Genomic DNA, 19,074 nt, shown 5'->3' on the forward strand with positions numbered 1-19,074 from the left:
CTCTCAGCAGAAACCCAAGTGCTGACAGAGAGGAGTCTTTGTTATCCTTGAGAATTCAATAACAGGAGTCAAGCTCAGTTCAAGCCCTTGGATATTCTTCAACAGTGGGAAGTTACACAAAAGTCAGTCTTTGTTCTCTCCCAGGTAGAAGCAGCTACTGAAGGCAAACACAGCAAAGCACAGTTACAAGCAAAGGGGCAGTATTCCTCATTCAGCTTCTCCAACTTTTCTCCCTGGCAGAGGTTACTCTTGGTTCCAGTAGTAACCTGATTTGCAGGGGTTTGGGTCCTCTTCTTATACCCCTTTCTGCCTTTGAAGTAGGCCTACTTCATTCTGCAGCACACATAGGAAAATGAATATACAAAGAGAAATTAGGAGTTTTCTCCCCATTGTGCCTACCTTATGCTTCCCCTGGGGAGGCAGAGGCATTTGACTCATTCCCAGAGTTATTAAACCTTGTAAATCTGAGAATGCATCACAATTCATGGGTGTTGAATGGAAACAACCACCGCAAAGCTCATCATGCCTCTCCCAGATTCAGTGTATGGCTACACAGTGCGTTCCTTCCCTGTCACTGGTAGGTGGCTCCCCCACCCCCCATACACTCACCTGACAAACCCCACCCCCTCCATCCAAACTCATCCCCCATATGTATGAGGTCATGAAAAGCCATGCAAACTACCAATGCATGAGCTTATAGATATGGGCATGCACTGTGCACTGCTGGTGAGTCACAAAACATTATACATCAGCAGCACAAGGGGCTTTCTAATGAGCCAATAACCTATGTTGCACATTTTTCATTATTGACAAACCACACAGCTTACAAGAGGTGCATCCTGCATTAATCTTTGAAATTGCACACATTTTGTAACATTGAACTAAGGCTAGGTTTCGGCCAGAGTTGCATTGCCAAGGGGGCTGCACAGTAAATAGTTATATGGAGCTATAGTTTAAGGACAAGTTCATTTTGTATTGTGCATGGCACACACAGCTTCAATTTCCTGGGCTAGCATAGATCCCCTTGCAGGCTAATCATTGCCACTATGTAGTGAAGCTAAGCAAGTTGATAGCCTCCATTTGGTGTGATGGGGTGATCAAGAATACACCTTGAACGTGGAGATACGACAGTTCCGCTGGGTCTCCTAGAACAGATGCTAAGCAGGCAGTTGGGCACCAACACAGGCACCCTGCAGCATGATGCAGTGCTTCGGTGTTGTTTGTTCAACTCTTTATGTGGAGGAAGGGACCCCTTCATACACCAAAGATAACAAATGCACTTTGTAGTTTTTACCCGTCTGTGCTGCATAGTACCACCCACATGAATAGTCAATGCCAATGTCTCAGTTATATTGCTCCCATGGTCACACCTTCCTACGTGATGCATTGGTGAAGTTGCAATACCTGGGTTACAGGCCTTGCCTAACCAGTTATTGCCTGATAAACATGTGTGGATGCATGATAATGGCTGTGTTTGCCACATGAATTGCATTTCGGAATTAATAGTGATGCATTTCAGTACTGGATGCAGACGAGTAATAATGTTACTGACACACAAACACAAGGGGTGTAAGTTTGTCCCTTCCCTGGTTTGTGTAAAGTTGTGTTCAGTTGGCTAATGGATGTGCAGCAATAGTGGGACAATGGTGATGCAGACAGGTGGCTAATTGGGGCAGTAATGTAGACATTTAGGCCCTCATTATGACATTGGCAGTAAATCCTGCTTACCGCCACACTGACTGCTGCCAACTTCCCACTGCGCTGGCGAATATCCGTTCACCATATTATGACACACACTCCAATCCAACAGAATACAGCCTCATACACAAATCCCCCAGACGAAAGGTCAGTGATAAAGTGGTGGTCCCAAAACCTATACCGTTACGCCAACAAAACAACACCCATCACATTATGACTCACGAATCACCACGACGGACATTCATCAGTGGTAAACCATTGGTGGTACACACCGCTGCGCTCAGAATAGACACCCAGATACAAACAACACTACATTTGACAATACCAAATACACACCTGACATTCATACACACACTACACCCACACCACTATAAAACACACACCCACATTACCCAGAACCCCTTACGTACACCAATTGGCACCAGGAGACTGAGAAGGAGAGCACAGAGAAAACTAGACACGTACACCACATGCACCCATACACCCCTCACGCACTCCACATCACACACCCCACCACATTACCTAGCACACCCTCACCAACACACATCACACAACACCCATGGCACCACAAAGGCACCCCCATTTCACTGAGTAGTAGTTAAGGGTCATGGTACCAGAAATCGTCAGGGTAGAGCCACAGCTGTTTGGAGCACAGGTACAGCAAATATCTATAGCAAGGAATATGGAGCTATGGCGAAGAATCGTGGGCAGGGTCAACGCCGTGGGACAGCACCCAAGAACAAGTAATGACATCAGGAAGAGGTGGAACGACCTACGGGGGAAGGTATGTTCCATAGCAGCATGACTCCAGCTCGCCATACAGAGGACTGGTGGTGGACGCCCACCTCCTCCCCCACAGTTCACAGCATGGGAGGAGCAGGTACTGTCAATACTGCATCCTGAGGGACGCACTGGAGTTGGCGGAGGACTGGACACTGGTAAGTCAACATTTGACAATTATCACCCCCATACCTGCATGCCATCACACATCATCACCCTAACTCCCATCACTCCCATCACTCCACCACATCCTACACTAATCCCAATGCCAGGTGCTGCATGCTGTACCAATGCATGGACACCCCTCCCAGCCCTGCATGGACACTCATCACTAAAGCATGCACAGCATAGGGAAACTAACAATCACACAATGCACCAACATAGACAAGCAAAAGCTGGCAGGGTAACACCAACCATAGAGGGGAAGCTGCGGAAGTACAAATGTCATACACTTGAAGCATAATACATCATTTACATCCCCAGCCAATGACAGTGGAAAGGAGGTGCCACCACAATCCAGTCCCCCAACAGAAGAGGCCCCCAGTGATGACAGTAACTCTGGACTTCTGGATCTGGATGACCTACCTGGCCTATCAGGGACCACTGGACAGCTGGTCATCCAAGGCCACTCACAGACCACCACAGAGCCTCCCCCATCAGGAACCAACACCACAGCACCCACCCAGCGTACCCATACCTCTGTTCCCAGGACACGTCAGTCAGCAGTGTGCCCACTTGTACAGGGACCCCAGGCCATACTTCGCCCAAAGACAATCAGGTACCTGGGGTCAGTGGCAGTGGGCACATCTTTCAGGGGACAGAGACACAGGCCAACAGGGACACTGGGAGGAATGCTCAGTATCAGGGGATCAGGGAGGACTTGCAGGCCATCAACACCATCCTGATCTCCATAGCAGGGGTGCTGGCAGACATGGCCAACATCATGAGGGAGGCAAGAGCACACCAGCGGGCCCCTACCACTGGCCAGTCATCTGAATAGCCCTCAACTCCTGCTGCCGCTAGTGGCCAGGAGGCCCCGCCAAAGGACCCACAGGTCAGCAGCATCCCTCCCCTTGCAGAAGGTGAACCACCCCGCAAACGTTCCCTGTGAACCAGACAGAAGCCAGAGACACTTGCCAAGACCACCTCCAGGAAATAAGACTCTCCTGATTGTCCCCCATGTCTCCCATTCAGTCACCTTGTCCACCTTTAACTGCCATTGCTACCCTTCCTCTGTCCCCATGGACATTGCACCTGTGCTACAAACAGACTGGCACAATACCCTGGACTTTCCTCCATTATCATCCCATTCCATTGCACTTTCCCCTCTATATTATAGCACAACAATAAACACCGTTGGATAAAACTCAACTACTAGTATTTCATGCATTGCAAATTTGTATTGATTGAAACAGCTACAACCGTTGCAAAAGAACTGTACATAGTGTGAGCACAGAATGAATGACCTGTTGCTGGCTGTTGTGATCACATCAGGACATTGTTGTCATATCACCAACATCTGTAAAATGAATATCCATAGGTAACAGTAAGTAGGGGAAAGAAGTGGGTAATGCCAGCATGCCAATGTCACAGAGAATACACCAATAGTCATAGAAATGTGAAGTTGCACTGTCTCACCTGTGTGTCATTGGAAGGACTGAGGGATCACAAATGTTCTGTTCTCCACATCCTCATCCTCTGCCTCCTCATCCTCACTGTCCTCAGGGTCCACTGCTGCCACAGGGGCATCTCCAGTCTCCTCCTCCTGCAGAAAAGGTACATGGCGCCTGAGGGCCAGGTTGTGCAACATGCAGCATGCCACTACCATCTAGCAGACCTTCTTTGGTAAGTAGCAAAGGGATCCACCTGTTCTCCTGTCTGTATTGTCTCTGCAAGTCAGCACCCATCAAAAGAAGGGAATATGGTGTGCCATTGCCAAGGACATGGCAGGCGCAGCACCCACTGTCGGAAACAGTGGGAGGAACTGAGATGGTGGGCACAGAAGACTGCGGAGGCCCAGCTGGGGATGGCCTCCCAATGAGAACGGGGTGCCCGTCGGACCCTGACCCCCCTGATGGCCCGCATACTGGCGGTGGCCTACCCTGAGCTGGATGGGTGCATGAGGACATCACAGCAGCCACAAGGGGGTGAGTACAGTGGCTATCATTACATCTTATGGCTGGTGGGGTGGTATCTGGGTGGTGGTTGTGTGTTAGTGGGTGCCCCTAAGGCCAGGCTAGACATACCAACATAGGTCCTCTGGAGGCTAAGGGTTGAATGGAAAATACTGCTTACCTAGCTTGTTAGTATTCACTTCTAGGCAGGGCTGCGTGGGTCCCAGGTGTGCTGCAGTTGGCGGCGTGTGCCCCTCCTCATGCCTTGGTGACTAGCCATTTCACTGGTAGTGCAATGCATAGTGCATAGGGCTGTTTCCTGTGTGTGAGGGTGCTGTGCACGCCAATGGTGGTGTTGGTGCAGTCATTGGCTCAGTGTATACTTTGTCTCTCTCCCACCCTTTCTTGTTTTGTCATACTGTCCTTATGTGCATTAGCATCATCTGGCAGAGGAGCAGAGGCACCAGCGACAGAGGGAACTGCATCCCACAGGACCCTGGAGGCAGAGTCCACCGACGCTGAGAGAACCAATGGGACGGAGGGCGAGGGGAGCACAGCCGCGGAGACTTGAGGGGACAACACAGACTCAGATACCTCCTCTGATGGGAGCTCCCTGGTGGTGGCGGACACCTCTGTGACCACCCCAGCTGCAAGTACAGCAGCCACTCCCCGTACCAGCACCGCCCTCCCAGTAGCCCCTTAGTGAGTTGCCCGTGCCCTCTCAACTAGGAGGGTGGGCATCTCCTTCACCCAAGGCACCTCAGGCCCTGCTCCAGTGAGCCCTGCTGCCCTGAGTGAGAAGGCTATTGATCCCCTGAGATCCATCTCTGTAGGGCAGTCAACTATTGTGATTGCCATCCATGGACTGGAATCCCAGATGCAGCATTGCATTCCTGGAGGGCATTCACGGTGGATTGGCGGCCCAACAGAGATTGATTCAGGCTCTGGCCTCCTCTCTGATGGCAGTCATTGTCCCTGGTTCAACCATCCCCCCCAACTTCCACTTCCCAGTACCATTCTCCTCAACCCCAACCCATCCCAAACACACAGGCAGACAAGCATGCACACAAGACAACACACAAGAGTGCCACGGGCAAGCACAAGCACCACACTTCATCCCACAGGTATTCACACAAACATCATACAGTTGCAGATACAACAATATCCAATGCCTCCACTGTATCCCCTTCCTCCTCCTCATCCTCCTCCACCTCCCACCCAGTTAAGTCCACACTCACACCTGCATACAATGCATAAATATCCACTACCAACATCATCACCACACCAAGCAGAACACACACCTCACTGGCAGACACCTCGACAACATCCATGCACGCGTCCCCTGTGTCCTCTCCCACCATGTCTGTCCCCCCCAAAGGACCCAAACGTAAGCACTCAGACACCCAACAGCCATCCACTTCACAACAGCATACAACCCATGCACCTACACCCAAATCCAGCAGACATACTCCTCCAACAACTACTCCCTCATCCTCCACTGCCATTACTCCCCCTGCTCCAACGTCCCTAAAAAGCTTTTCTTTTCCCAGATTGACCTCTTCCCTACCCCTCCCCCAGGTCCTGCATGTATGGGCATGGTACCAAGAACACAGCCCCGCACCTCAGCCAAACAGTCCATGGGGACAGAGGTAGCTCCACTTACTCATGGTAGTAGGGATAGCAGAACAACAACACTGAAGGGGAAGGAGCTAGCACCACCTGGAATGAAAGCAAAGAGTCCAGCACCAGTTGTGAGGAAGGGGAAGGAGCCTGCATCACCTGGAGTGAAAGGGAAGAGTCCAGCACAAGCTGTGAGGACGGGAAAGGAGCCTGCACCACCTGGGATAAAAGGTAAGAGTCTGGCACTAGCTGTGAGGAAGGGGGAGGAGTCTTGACCAGCTGTGAAGAAGGGGAAGGAGCCTGCATGAGCTGTGAGGAAGGGGAAGGAGCCTACACCGCCAGGCAGAGAGGGTAAGAGCCCATCTGCCCCTGCCAGGAAGGGTGAAGGATCTCCAAATCATGACCAGGAGGACAAGAGGCACTCTACAGCAGAGGAAGCTGTCAGGCAAACACCAGCACTACCACCAGCTGTCACGGGCCCCCACTGCCAGCCATGGATGTGCAGCCATCAGTGAGTGCAGGGGCTTCCCAGGAGCCACCCCCAACCACTACTAGCATGCAGCCATCAGTGAGTGCAGGGGCTGCCCATGAGCCTCCCCCAACCACCACCAGCATGAAGCCATCACCGCCGGCAGATGCCATGTAGTCCAACCTCCAGGGGTACTGTGTGGGCTGCCCCCTCCAGAACCCTTGGGTAAGTCACCCACCTGAGAGACTGTGGGCTTGCACTCCCCAGGACAAAGCAATGGGCAGGTTGCCCCCTCCAGAACCAGTGGGAAAGACACCCACTCAAGAGACTGTGGTGGTGCACCCCCCAGGACAAAGAGCAATTGGCATGTTGCCCCCTCCAGAACCAGTGGGAAAGACACCCACTCGAGAGACTGTGGCTTTGCACTCCCCAGAAGAAAGCAATGGACATGTTGCCCCTCCATAACCAGTGGGAAAGACACCAACTCAAGAGACTGTGGCCTTGCACTCCCCAGGATAAAGCAGTGGGCATGTCGCCCCCTCCAGAACCAGTGGTAATGACACCCACTCAAGAGATTGTGGCCTTGCACTCCCCAGGACAATGCAATGGGCATGTTGCCCCCTCCAGAACCAGTGGGCAAGACACCCACTCGCAAGACTGTGGCCTTGCACTCCCCAGGACAAAGAGCAATGGGCATGTTGCCCCCTCCAGAACCAGTGGGCTTGTTTCCCCATCCAGCTGAGGTACCCCCCTCCCCCTGAGGTGCTGGCATATTTGCAACTGATGTCCCTGCAGTGTTCTATCTGGATGTGCTCAGGATTCGAGTTGGGTCTTCGACTGTGCTCTGTGGTCATGTGAGCCCTTTGAACTTTGGACTGGGCAGTGTCCCTTTTTTATACATGTGTACATATCTGTTTCATTGCCAAATAGGATTATTAATTTTGATGTTGAACTGATTACAATCACTTTTGTCAATTCCTGTTGTCCATGCATTATTCTGCTGATTTTCAGGGTCAAATTCTTTTTGTAGTGCAGCTGCTTCGTGTGTATGGTGTGTGTGTGTAAATGGTGTGTTTAGTGCGTGTATGTGTCACTCTCGTTTTCCTCCTACCTTCCCTTGCGTGCTAGGTGGCTGTACTCACCGTCGTCGTCTTCATCAGCAGTGGTGTTCGTGGTGGAGCATAATGTAGAAGATCATCGGGAAAACTTGCAGTTCGGGTTCCATGGCGACGCTGTTCTTCCATGTGTCTCCAATGGTGAGTACTTCTGTGCTCAGTTTCCACAATGCTTTTGTTTGAAAAGGTGGCGGTTTGCAGGGTCAAAATATGGTGGATGGTACTTTGCCTTCAGCCTGGCTGTAGGCGGCTACCGCCGTGGTGGCTGTTGTTTCTGCCCAGGTGGTTGGTGTGGTAAATTGGCTATCTATCGGAGATATCACCGCCATGGTCATAATTTAGCAGTACTTACCGCCAGCCTGTTGGTGGTATTACCACCACTTTATCACCCACCAATGAGGGCCTTAATGTCATTATGCTGTGAATATTGACAGATCCAGCCCCACAGGAAACTACCTTTCTTGAATGGAGTGGTGAATAGGACTCTCATTCATGTTGGTTGTGCAATGCAAAATAAGCCTGCAGAGCTGAGCATGATCTCATGGTCAGATTCTATCATTGCAGTCAATAGGAGGAAATACAGTATGTAATCATTCACTTGTGAGGTCACTTATCTGAAACCCAACTGGGTTTAAGGTCTTGCAAGCCCTCAGACCAAGCATTAACAGTCTTTAAAATTTTAGCAGACTCTTGGGCCCGGGATGTAGACTGATGCTGGCTGCCCTTGGTGCTGAGCAGGACTTGTGATCTTTGAGTGGCAACTTAGCAAAAGGTATCTTGTAGGTCGGGTTCAGCAGAGACCTTTGTATTTTGAGTGGGGAGCTGTCCTCCAATCAGTCCTGCAGCTAACATGCCCCTGTGATGACCACATCCAATGGGAGTGTGTCACTGAACTTCCCAGAAGCCAATATTCTAGGCCTTTTCAAGATGGCACTGGCCATCTGACATGGTCCACTCCAGCTGGTCCACCCTAGAGGTGTAATCAGCCTTATGGGAGTGTCTACCTCATGACTAGCTACATTTCCCACATGCCCACCTCAGAAGGAGCCTGTGGCAGGTGGTGACTTTGTCCTTGTTACAATTGCCTTTGTAAAGCAGCAGCAGTGAGCATTTATAGGCCAGCGCCATGATGTGTCTACTCACTAGCCATGCTGGCCGGGCGGAAGTGCGACCTCCTTCCTACACAAGCCTTAGTTCTGGGAGTGGCACACTCTCACCAGTATGGGATCAGAACCCTATTTTGGTAGCAAACAGTTAGGGAAGCCCACCAAAGTAGGAGAAGCTGGCAACTCGTTTGGCATCTTCTGAGGACATCACCTGGGTAAATGCTAGGAATACCAGGTCACAATAATTGTGTTCAGGGATGAAATAGCATGATGTTTCATACAAAACGCAGGGGAATGTGTCTGGCACATCATGGAACTGGGCATCTGGGGTATGCCTGGGTGCCAGCCCATGTTATCCTACGGACCGGCAGTCACTTGCCATAGCATTATATTTTAAATGCTCACACAGGGTCATATATGCTTTCACAACTATGTCCACACTTATAAAACAATGCACCCTGCCTCCTGGGATTGAGGAAGCCTTCTTAAGGGGTGCCTGACATGTGCTATGGGGAGTAAGGGGACTCTGCCTGAACCTAGTGTGGGCAGAGTCAAATTTAAGCAGGCAAGCTGCTAGTGCAGCCTCATATGTTAGCTCTGCAAGGTTTGATTTTAATTGGGTCGAGTAGGGGGGCACAATCAGTGCTGCAGACATGGTTACCCCTTTACCGTACCTGCCCTGGATGTCAGTGGAACCATTTACTAGGGGATTAGAGGGATTCTGACGTCCTTGCCAATTGGGGTTAACTACCTAAATAAATTTTTTAAAGAAATAAGCACTGCCACTGAGCTCTTATTACCAGGCCTCAGTGCACTTTAAGATAAAAAAATACGCCATCCAACAGCAAAAAGTGGGTGTTGACCATCCAAAAAAGGCACTTTACTACACTAACATGTACATATCCCCAGAATAGGCATAACAAGGTGATTCTTAAGGAAACATGTTTGCCTAACATATTTGCATGTGTCCGGCAACATGCAGCACTCATTGTACATGCCAGGAAAACAGGCATGTATGTTTTGTGTACATGAAGGTGCATATGTGACTTGGATGGAAGTTTACATCACATTGGATCAAGGAATAAGCCCAATCTACTACACCATGTTAGCCTAGTTCAGGTTACTACCCTCAATCTGTATATCCCTCTGTCTTGGCTGTCAAAACACCATGCAAGTCACAAAGTTCAAATAAGTGACACTGAGTTGATTAAGGCAGCCTATTGATGTGCCATGATTTCCATGATAGCTATATGCCCAGTATGAGCCACACAGGATGATTTGACATGCTCTGATGAATATGATTGTGATGCATGTGCCACCTGAGGTCCATTTTGACACATGCATACCAACATGTTCCATAGAGTCATGTTGATCAACCACTATATCATGTCATGGTACATGCACATCTGCAGTATGAACCTGAGTCTGGGTGGATATGTGTTCATGTGCACAGTGCCTTTATGCATTTTTTTTCTTTACATATCTTTAGTATCAGTTTTGTATAAGCGAGGCCAGGTTGGCTAACAATAGAGGTCTATGTTTTTCCAAGCAAGTATTCACTTGTCTTTGACTGCCAACACCATATGTTGAAAGCTTGAGAGGGATCTTGTCCTTTGGATGTGGGTATACATTGATAGTAGTTGTCAGTAACGTCACATTTAGTGACAGTCTTGTGGCACACACTGCTGGCCTACAGTTACAAAGCCATGTAAAGTCACCCTGCATGACTTTTCATGGCCTTGTAGTTATGGACTGAGTCAATGCAGCATAAATGCCTGCATTGGCTTGCCCTGCAACATGGAGGCATTGCATGGGTGTTACAGTGGTTGTTCCCAAGGAACACCCATGGCATTTGAAACATTTCCAAATTCCTAAGGTTTTTCACACCACAAATGTCTTAAAAGCCTCTGCCTCCCCTTGTGAGGCATTAGGCAGGTGCAACTAGAAGAATTACCTTTCCAGCACTAAAATAATCATCCCCGCAAAGCATGCAACCTTGGAGCTTCGTGCAAAGGTGCCTGCGTTGGTGCATTGCAGAACATTGTGCGCCAGATGTTGGGCAGCTTACCATCAGGGCAGAGTAGAGCAATCTCCCACCAGACAAATTAAGGCACTGGAAACAAGATTTCAAAATGTCTGTGCCCTCGCAACAATGGACCAGGTCAGGCTGACGGCATTGTTGTAGTTGTGCTGTGGCTCTGTCTGGGTGTGTGAATGAGGAGTCATGGCCCATGGCTGCAGCCCATATCCTTTGTCAGCTATAAAGAAAGGAGGGGAACAATAAGATGATGTTAATGAAGTGTGCTATACCTACAATTATTTACATACTACTTTATTTCCTGATGGACTCATAGCTTTTCACACACTAATGGAAGTGTAATGACATTGATTGCCATCCATGCACTTAAATATTTGGTATGACTGACATTGTACTATACATACAAGTGAAGTGGCCTTAGTGCTCCACTATTTCTCAAACATGTGAGTGCCATTGACATGCCAATTGCAAGTCATCTCTCTTATGAAAGTCAATTTAGCGATAGAGCTGACACTTCAATCACACTCTTATAATTGTTTTTTTTCTGTTTAAAGTTATGTTGGCATTTCATGACCTCATACATGTCATAAGAAAATAAATTGACAAATGTTGATGGTGTTGCCCATTCATGCTAATATATTTGTATGTGACAGTAGTACTCACTATTATGCATTATCTACTGCCACGGAGGTTTTCTAAGTGCATGTCGTCATGCTACATGATAGTCTAAACGTGGCAGTGCCCTGTGTGACTGTGCTGACAGTACCAAATATGTGAAATTGTTTTGAGCTCTGCACTATGTAATGCAACTCTCAACATTATCCTGCATCACTTATTGATGCCAGTGTTGCCAAGTTATTTTGACAGGATGCATTGTTGTGTGTTTGCCATGGGAACTTGCAGAGAATGGACAGCATTGCATCTAGACATGCAAAATGTAGACATAGTGAGTGCATGACTGCCTGGTGTGTGAACTAAACTTGTGCAAATGGGACTACCTCGCTTCACATTGGGAAGACTTATCTGACATTTAATTTGGTACTTGGATCACAATATTATTCAGACACAGGATGACAGGTGAGTCAATATGATGGAAGAGCTACTTTTCCAAGGTGCACAGGGGCTGGGTATGATATATATTTTTTTAATCACAACTTTTCCAAGGTATTGGATACTTAACATGGCTCATGACCACGCAAGTTACCTGTGGACACACAGATAGCAAATATGTAGGCCATTCCTTGCACACAGTTTTGCCACACATTATTTTAGATGTTGTTGCATTGCTGATGAGCTGAGCTCGCACACACAGGGCATCATTTCCAGTTTGTTGCCATAAGGCAGCACAAAGAGTCACTTAATTGCACTGCCCAGCATTAACTGAAACAATCTGAAAATATGAATGACATACAGCTAATTTGTGTTTCTACTGCATGCACATTGTCATAGATTGGTGAATGGTGGAAACACATGCCCACTTGCATCATGGTGCAGGTGTGTCTGCATTTTGGACTCACTTATTAAAATGCCATTGAAAAACACTTCTGCATATGGATTAACAAGGTAGGCTCATGGCACTTTATTGTGCTGCAGAATGCAGAATGAAGACCTTAGGATACAAATGTAAAACGTTTGTCCTTTGTATAGCTACTCTGAGAAGACATATTTATGGGGATATTGTGCAAATCCCCATGACATTGAACATCTAGAAATCTTACATTAGGGGTTGCATGGATGACCTCAACATGAGGCCCATGTCACACATCTTTGATGCAGATACAAGGTAATGCACCTTACATTTGAAGTTGTGTTTCAAAATTTGATGTGGCCCCCGGCAAAATACCTGAAGGAGGCCATGCACACAGGGCCTGCTTAAGTGCTGGTGGTGCCTGGTGCAGTAGTCTTTTTTGCCCCCACTTCCTTCTCCACAAATTCCCTCAGTTGCACTCTCCAACAGTGCCCGTCACCTCTCCATTGCCCTTCTCTGACATACATTTCTATATCTTTTGTGAAGCACTACCCATAGTTCACTGAGGTTTTGTGATCTGCGTAGTACGCGTTACTTGCAGCAGGAACATTGACCGTATGCACTACTTTAAGATCAATAAGAACTGAGACTACAGAAAATTCAGAGCTCTTACCAGCAGTGAAATTTATCACCAGAGCTAACTGGACATTTTTATTGTCCGATGAAAACTGAGGGCTGTACAAGCAAAATGAGTGACTCTAAATCTGTTATATAATTTTTAACACAATGTCCACTCTATAGTCAGTGCACTGGTCACGCAATCCCTGCCCCCACGCTCGGACTCAGTCCGGAGTATTAGGCCAGGGCCCCATGTACAGTGCCTGGGGAGTGCCCTGGAGCTCAGAGACCCCAAGCACCGGAGGGACTGCAGGGGCTATTGTTGCATCACTGTGAATTTGTTTATATAAATGAGGCCAAGCCAAGGCACAAAGGGTGACTTTGCATGGCCTCATATGTATGGTTGGAATACCATGTCTCAGAAGAGCATAATGGCAATGGACACCCCAGTAGTACTGTCTTCTTGTACATGTGGGCCACAGTAGATTTCAAGGTTTGTACATGTGTGAGTTATAGGATATATTTGCACATGCACCATGTGTCAGATTGCAAGTATGAGGCACTGTTATAAATGGGGTCTTTGGTTGGCAGTCAGGTTACCCCCCTGTCCAAGCAAGGACACTCTAGTCAGAGTAAGTCACACACAATCCATATTATCCTGTGCCCACCCTCTGGTAGCGTGGCACTGAGCAGTCAGGCTTAACTTAGAAACCAATGGGTAAAGTATTTGTGCAATACATCATGCAATAACACAGTAGAACACCACAACAATATACCACAGTGTTTAGAAAAATATATAATATTTATCTGGTAAGATGCAGATCAAAACGATTAAGATGCAATAAGTATATGTGAAAATATAAATGTAAAAATTATATAAAGTGTCTTTAGTCTCTTAAAAGCAACAAATGTCTCATGCAAGCACAAAGTATCTGGTCTGCATTCAAAATCTCGGCAAGGAACTGCAGAGGAGGAGATGTGTGGAAAACAGGGAGGTGTGTGTCAATTTATCCAGCCGCACACGACAATGCGTCATTTATTTTTCACGCAGGGAAGGCTTTGCATCGATTTATGGTGCGGAGACTTGGATCCTCTTCGGGTTGCGGGGTTTTCGGACGCCCCGGGGACAATGCGTTGAAATCCAGTTCTTGCAGGAGGAAGTCACAGGGGCTGTGTTAATCCGGTGGGCGTTGGGTGGAAATTTCTCCCGCATGGCAGGCGCTGCGTTGATTCCTCTCAGGAAGTCGGGCTGCGTCATTGCAGAATTCCCATCGTTACGCTGGCACTGCGTCGATCTTCTCCTTGCAAAGTCAGGCTGCGTCGTTCCGGTTCGGCGTGCAGTGATTTTCTCACTGCGATGGAGGCTGTGCGTCATTTCTTGCAGGTTGTGCATCAACTTTCACCGCACAGGGAGTTATTCTTGCAGGAATAAAGTCTTTCTGGATCTGAGACTTCAGGGAACAGGAGGCAAGCTCTATCCAAGCCCTTGGAGAGCACTTCTCAGCACAGCCAGAGAGCAGCAAGGCAGCAGGGCAACAGCAAGGCAGCAGTCCTTCTCAGAAAGCAGTCAGGTGAGTCCTTTGGGCAGTCAGGCAGTTGTTCTTGGTAGATTGCAGTTTCTGGTTCAGGGTTTCTTCTCCAGGAAGTGTCTAAGTTGGTAGGGGCAGAGGCCCTGTTCAAATTCCCAAATGTGCATTTGAAGTGGGGGAGACTTCAAAGAGTGGCTTAGAAGTACTCAAGGTCCCCTTTCAGTTCCATCCTGTCTGCCAGTGTCCCAGTAGGGGATGTGGCAGTCCTTTGTGTGAGGGCAGGCTACTGTTTTTTGACATGTAAGTGCCAGGCCCTCCACCCTCTCATCCCAGGAAGACCCATTCAATATGCAGATGTATGGAAGTGGGACTGAGCATCCTGTGTTTGGGGTTTGTCTGCGTGAATGCACAAGGGAGCTCTCAACTAAAGCTAGCCAGATGTGGATTGTAAGGCACAGACAGATTTAAGTGCAGAGAAATGCTTACTTTCTAAAAGTGGCATTTCTAAAATAGTAATATCAAATCCAACTTCGCCAGTCAGCAGGATTTTGAATTATCATTCTGGCCATACTAAATATGACTGTGTTATTCCATTCAGATCAGAAGCTACCACTCAAACAGTATATGAGGGTAGCCCTAATGTTAGCCTATGAAAGGAGCAGGCCTCAGAGTAGTGCAAAATGACTTTAGGAGTTGTACACTACCAGGACATGTAAACTACATAGGTCATGTCCTGCCTTTTTTCTGCACAGCACCCTGCCCTATGGGTTACCTAGGGCCTACCTTAGGGGTGACTTATATTTAGAAAAAGGGCAGTTTTAGGCTTGGCATATAGTTTTTAATGCCAAGTCAAATTGGCAGTGAAACTGCACACATAGGCCTTTCAATGGCATGCCTGAGATATGGTTGACGGGCTACTTAAGTGGGTGGCACAATCAGTGCTGCAGGCCCACTATTAGTATTTAATCTAGAGGCCCTGGGCATATCATGCACTTTACTAGGGATTTACAAGTAAATTAAATAATCCAGTTGGGTATGATCCAATGTAGGGGGTGTGGCAGTCCTTTGTGTGAGGGCAGGCTTCTGTCCTTTGACATGTAAGTGTTAGGCCCTCCACCCTCCCAGCCCAGGAAGACCCATTCAATATACAGATGTATGGAAGTATGACTGAGCATCCTGTGTTTGTGGTTTGTCTGAGTGAATGCACAAGGGAGCTCTCAACTAAAGCTAGCCAGACGTTGATTGTAAGGCACAGAAGGATTTAAGTGCAGAGAAATGCTCAGTTTCTAAAAGTGGCATTTCTAAAATAGTAATATCAAATCCAACTTTGCCAGTCAGCAGGATTTTGTATTACCATTCTGGCTATTCTAAATATGCTCTTCACCAGGCTGGTACTGCAATGCCTGGTGGGCTCCCTACAGGGAGCTCTTAACCACGTAGCTCTCTAAGTAGCAAATAGATCAAAGTTTCGGGCACGCTTGTCGGAGGGTAGGTTTCCAGCGCGGACCCCAGGCAGATACATGCCAACTTTTGTCCCCGACACACGTTTCCCAAGGAGCCGTTCCTGAGTCTGGGGGTGGGCGACCTTTTTGTATCAACCAATCATCTCAATGTAAGTGACGGTTTTTCTTTAATTTTTGTTCAGTGATTCCTCAGTTATAAGGCTTCGGAGAAGATGTATTTGAGTGAATTTTGTTTTGGTCCTGACGAAGCGTCGTAGGATCCTGCTGGTCCGATTGACGCAAAACATGTCGACCCTTAAACTAGAGCCCCTTGAGTAGTGGTGGTTTCTAGTTCATTATGTTGAAAGAATTTGAGCATTATCACTCATTATTTTTACTTTCGCTTGGTTTTTAATCTTGGTCTCCACCTCACCTATACTGATTAAATGTATGATGTCTTGAGGTAGATAACCAATTTTATTTATCTTTGTATCACTCTCTCCAGTCGGTGTTGGATCCCATTCCAGGGTCCAAACCTTGATGTATTTGCTACTTAGAGAGCTACGTGGTTAAGAGCTCCCTGTAGGGAGCCCACCAGGCATTGCAGGACCAGCCTGGTGAAGAGCATCCCCGATGATAAAGCAAGTCATCCATTGAGATGCATGAGGGTTTTGCGCTCTAGCCATTCCAGGTCCCTTGGTAGGCTATTTATTTTTGGAACAGTCTACACTTTATATTATTACTATGTTGGGAGACTGTACACTGGACCACTAATTTCCCGGTCCCTCCTACTTGTGTTTTTTATTCGAAATATGACCTTGTTACTCCTTTCAGATCAGAAGCTACCACTCAAACAGTATATGAGGGTGGCCCTAATGTTAGCCTATGAAAGGAGCAGGCCTCACAGTAGTGCAAAATGACTTTAGGAGTTGTACACTACCAGGACATGTAAACTACACAGGTACATGTCCTGCCTTTTGTCTACACAACACCCTGCTCTATGGGTTATCTAGGCCCTACCTTACGGGTGACGTATGTGTAGAAAAAGGGGAGTTTTAGGCTTGGCAAATACTTTTAAATGCCAAGTCAAATGGCCAGTGAAACTGCACACACAGGCCTTGCAATGGCAGGCCTGAGACATGGTTAAGGAATTACTTAAGTGGGTGGCACAATCAGTGCTGCAGGCCCATTAGTAGTATTTAATCTACAGGTCCTGGGCACATATAATGTACTTTACTAGGGACTTACAAGTAAATTAAATAATCCAATTGGGTATGATCCAATGTCATCATGTTTAAAGGGAGAGAGCATATTCATTTAGCACTGGTTAGCTTGTTTTCCAGTTGTTTTTGCTGTGTGTTGGGGAACATGAGGTACTGGGTGTGAAGCTTATGATGGCATCCAGGATGACAATAGGAATGTGGAAAAAGATGGCTACAATATTCCTGCCAATCTGGTTGTGGTGCTGTAGAGTGAGCCAGATGCCAGCATGTGCAGTACTGCAATCAGTTAGGCTTACAGAGGGTTGTTGGTGCACCTCTGTGATGTCTGCAGCTTTGGTGCAATCTGGTGCCTGATGCAATCTGGTGCTGGAGCTAGACAATGGCCTCTTGAGCCTGTAAAAGATGATGACCTCCTCCTCCCTAAGGTCAATGAGGGTAGTCATTTGCTGGGAGATCTGCTTCCTTCTCCTGTGGTGGTGGAGGTGGTGGAGCTGTCTTCGTATTGGTTATCCAAACTGAGTAGTAGTACCTCAATGGTTTGATTTTGCTTGTCAGAGTGTTTTGTGCATGGTCTGCTTATGTGTTAATGCCAATACATAAATTTGTACACCTGGAGTTCTGATGCACAGTACTTTTGACTCATTTTGAAGTCTGCATGTCATTTTTTTGTGATTCATCACTTTCCATTATTCTTTTAAGTATAGGTGTGTCAGTTCTGCACTGGTTTTTAAGTGGGAAAACCTACCTTGCATATGATTAACTTAACCTGATGCAACAGGTTGTTGCGCAGTTTAAAAAGAACACACAGTGAAGAAAAGTTATACATTTCTACAAATGAATCACTTTGTAAATATGTAGCAGTAACTACGGCATAGCTGCGTCAAACAAATGATGCAGCAATGGTGTAAGCACCTTGTAAATATGGGCCTCTGACTTTTTCCTTTGAACTTTAGACTTGGTTCATCTGATGCTGACACCTTCCTCATAGAATTTTCCCTTGCCACTTTCAATACATTATTTTGAATAGGGAAGTTTCTTTATGGAACTTGCTTGAGTGATATTTTGCTTGTTGAATGTGATACTACTTTGCATTTTCTTTTTTATTACATATACATTCAGACTGCATGATCATTTTGACATATACTCCTGTGGCAGCTCCTCCACTATGGCAGAGGAACGTCACCCTCACTACCAGAAGCCTCAAAAGTTGAAAAATAAACTGATAATAAAATAGGTTTATTATCATTTTATTTTTAAAGTTCTAAAAGCTGTACTGAGTCTTGGGCGCGGGGCAACCACAGGGATAGGCACAGAGGGGAAGTGGTGTGCACTGCTATCAGTGTACATTTGGGTTTGGTCGGCCGTCTCAGGGCGGCCAAACCAACATGCACACTAAGTTGTCTCCAACCTGAGCTAGTTTGCTGGGTGGGAGACAGCTGGCACATGCTCCCAGTGTCTCTGGGAGCACAAAGCCAGGGTGCTCAGGTCAATTCCGATGCTGCTCTCATGCTGCCAGGAGCATGAGAGCAGTATCTTGATTGGCCACTGGGGAGTTTGGGAGCCTGTGCTGAAGTGGAGATTAGCAGAAGAGCATTGGTGCAGTGGGCGGTGAGCTGCAAGTAAGTTCTTTTATGTTCTTGTTTGTGTTCATCCATTTGCTGTTTTTCTTTAGTTCGTATTGTGCAGCCCACCACACCCTCTGCCCCACCACGCTGTCCTGACACCAGCTGCTACTGATGTACACTCTTATGATATGCTTCCTGATGCTGATTGATTTAACCTGTCATTCAAACTAAATTATTAATAAAACCCTTAGGGCCAGATTTAAGAAAAGTTGCACTACATTACATGCAG

This window comes from Pleurodeles waltl, chromosome 11 (assembly GCF_031143425.1).
Source record: "Pleurodeles waltl isolate 20211129_DDA chromosome 11, aPleWal1.hap1.20221129, whole genome shotgun sequence".
Taxonomy (NCBI): Eukaryota; Metazoa; Chordata; class Amphibia; order Caudata; family Salamandridae; genus Pleurodeles; species Pleurodeles waltl.